Genomic DNA, 3706 nt, shown 5'->3' on the forward strand with positions numbered 1-3706 from the left:
TTGGAAATCAACATTATGAGCATAGAACAAACCATAACCAATTGTACCTTTTAAGTACCGAAGAACATGCATTGTAGCCTTCATGTGAGGAACTCTAGGATCACTAAGGAACTGACTTAATTGTTGCACAACATATGATATGCCAGGCCTTGTCATATTAAGATAGAGAAGCTTGCCAACCATCCTTCTGTAAACTTCAGGGTCAGGTAGTTGTTCACCATCAGTATGATTAAGTTTCAAACCCTTTGGAAAAGGGAAAGCAGTAGATTTACAGAACTCCATGTTAGTGTCCTTCAACATATCCAGAACATACTTCCTTTGGTTAAGAAGTATACCATCAGAAGATCTGGATACTTCAATTCCAAGGAAGTATTTTAACTCTCCTAAATCTTTGATAGTAAAAGCACTATCCAAAGCTTGCTTTACTAACTGAATAGTAGGTAAATGAGACCCAGTCAAGAGCAAATCATCCACATAAGCCACAATAATAGTTAAATGATCACCATCCTTCTTAGTAAACATTGAGTAGTCATGTTTGGACTGAATAAAGCCAAGAGTGACTAAAAATTTGCTGAGTTCTAGGTTCCACTGCCTAGAAGCTTGCCTGAGCCCATATGATGATCTTTTAAGCTTGCAAACCTAACCTGGTGGAGCAACATAACCAGGTGGAGGAGACATATAGAGCTCTTCATCAATAAAACCATGAAGAAAGGCATTATTTACATCTAATTGATGTAAGTGCCAATTGTGTGCAGCAGCCAAAGCAATAATAGTCCTGACAGTTGTAAACTTTGCAACAGGACTAAAAGTATGTTTAAAGTCTTTACCCTTGATTTGTTTATCTCCTCTAGCAACCAAACGACCCTTGTACCTTTCAACACTTCCATCTGGTCTAAATTTTATTTTATTGACCCACTTACAACCTATAGCATGTTTTCCATGCATGTGGCAAGGAAGTGAGCTCCCAGGTGTGATTCTGCTCAAGTGCTGCTAGTTCTGCATTCATAGCCTCAATCCAACTAGGATTATCCTTAGCTTGGTTATAAGAAGAAGGTTCAGGAGTGGACAAAACTTGAGATAGACTAGCAGAATGTGTAGAGAGAGAAGGTAAGGCAAAATCTTGAAATTTAGTGGGAACATGTCTTATCCTATCTGATTTTCTAAGAGGAAGAGTAGAACATGGAAATGGAGAAGAATGTATAGGAGAAGAAGGTGAAGATAAATCAACACTTGTAGAAGGAGAAGAAATAGAAGATGGTGGAGAACATGGTGGAGAAAAAAGAGGAGGAATAAAAGTAGGAGAAGAAGAAGAAATAGGTAGTTCGGGTTCAATAAAGGCAGGATTAACAAGAGGTAAATAAGGTATAGGAGGAGATTGATGCGAAGAAGATTGAAAAGGAAAAATATGCTCATGAAAAATCACATCTCGACTAAGGAACACTTTATGAGTGGCTAAATTATATAGTTTATAACCCTTTTGAGCATAAGGGTAGCCTAAGAGCACACACTTGGCAGATTTAGGAGCAAACTTGTCAGTTGTTTTAAGGAAAGGGTAACAAAGGCAACCAATGACCCTTAACAAACTGTAATCAGGAGGCTTCCCAAGAAGCTTTTTAGATGGACTCTTCCAATTGAGAACAGAACTAGGCATCATGTTGATTAAGTGAGTAGCTGAGAGGATGCAGTCACCCCAAAACTTGAGAGGAAGATCACCTTGAAATCTAAGTGCTCTGGCAGTTTCAAGAAGATGTTTGTGCTTCCTCTCTACCCTACCATTCTGTTGAGGATTACCAGGGATTCACTTCTGATGAATAATGCCATGTGCAGCAAACATATGAGCACAAAATTCTTGCACAATTTCTGTACCATTATCACTTCTTATCACCTTGACCTTGCTAGCAAACTGAGTAGCCACATAGTTCAGGAAAGTAGATACAAGAGCAGATACTTGCTGCTTGGTATGAAGTAAATGTGTCCATGTAGTTCTAGTGTGATCATCAAGAATAGTAAGGAAATAAGATGCTCCAGACAAACTAGGAGTCTTGTAGGGACCCCATATATCAACATGAATAAGAGCAAAAGGAGATGTAGATAAAGATGAAGAAAGGGGAAAAGGGAGTTTATGATGTTTAGCAAAAATACAAGGTTCACAAGAAAAATCATGCAAATCACCAGTATATTGAATTGATATATGTTTTATTTTTCCAATAGATGGATGACCAAGCCTAGCATGTAAGAGTGAAAGAGAAATGTGATGTTTAGAGACATTATGTACAACAGAATCAATTTGAACATTATTGGTATGCATAGAACTAAAAACATGCTTAGTTGTAGAAGCACCAGAAGAAGGAGTACTGAATATGTATAATCCAGAGAGTCTTTTGCCAATGGCCTTCAACTGGTTAGTTGAAAGGTCCTGAAAAGAACAATGAGAGGAATGAAAATAAGCAACCAGACAGTTTTGATCAAGAAGTTTACTGACAGACAAAAGATTATGATGAAAATCAGGAATATAAAGAACATTGTGAAGCAAAATTTCAGTAGTTAACTGAACTGTACCACTTTGTGTAACTCTTTTAAGTGTACCATCAGGAAGACCTACTTGAATGGGAGAAGATAAAGTGGTAAAAGAAGTGAATTAGGATTTATTGAAAGCCATGTGATCACTGGCTCCAGTATCAATTATCCAAGAATAAGCAGCAAGATGATTAGTATTAGAATGAACATTAAACACATTAGTCATACATGCAGTAGTAAAAGCTGATCCAGCAAACTCTCCTAAACTAGAAACACCAGTAGCAACAGTAGGCTTCTGCATCATGCCATGATAAATTGCAGAAATCATATCTTGAGAACCCAGACCACCAATACTACCAGATTGACCCTTAGAGTCATGAGATTCATCAAAATCCAAAGGTGTATTACCAATAGCAGCATCAATAACAGCATTAGCAGCATTAGCAACAGGTCTAGTCATAGAACCTCCACTTTTGCTTTTCATATAAGCAAATTTCTGGATATCCAATTATTTCAAAACATTGATCAATTGTGTGACCTTTTCTTTTACAATCTTTTTTCTGAAAACTTGACTGATTTCCAGAAGAAAATCTAGAATTAGATCTCTGAGAATATAGAGCACTGACTTCTGGAACTTGAACCTCAGGAAGAAACATAGATTTATGTTTCTCAACTTGTTGAAGAATATGGTAAGCACGATTTACAGGTGGTAAAGTATCCATGCTTAAGATATTGACCTTGACTTGATCATAAGCAGAATTTAATCTAGCCAAGAATTGAATCAATTTCTTTAATTGATTTGTTGCCAAAATCTTCTTATGAAGATCACAAGTACATTTATCCATTGCTCCACATTTACAAGTAGGAACTTCATCTAAAACTTGTAATTCATCCCATATTCTTTTCAATTTTGCATAATATCCAGCAATTGAAAGATTACCTTGCTCAATGGCAGACAAACTTCTATGAAGATCATATAGTAATGGAGCATTAGACTGACCATAACGCTCCAGAATTTCTTCCCAAAGCTGTCTAGCAGAATTGGTGAAAATAAAACTTTCAGAGAATGTGGATTCCATGGAGTGTAGAATCCAAGAAGTGACCATTTTTGATCCATTTCTGATAATCTTCAGATGTTACAGCAGGTTTATTCAAACTTCCATCAATAAATCCGAGTTTGTTTTTCGCA

This window comes from Beta vulgaris, chromosome 3 (assembly GCF_026745355.1).
Source record: "Beta vulgaris subsp. vulgaris cultivar EL10 chromosome 3, EL10.2, whole genome shotgun sequence".
Taxonomy (NCBI): Eukaryota; Viridiplantae; Streptophyta; class Magnoliopsida; order Caryophyllales; family Amaranthaceae; genus Beta; species Beta vulgaris.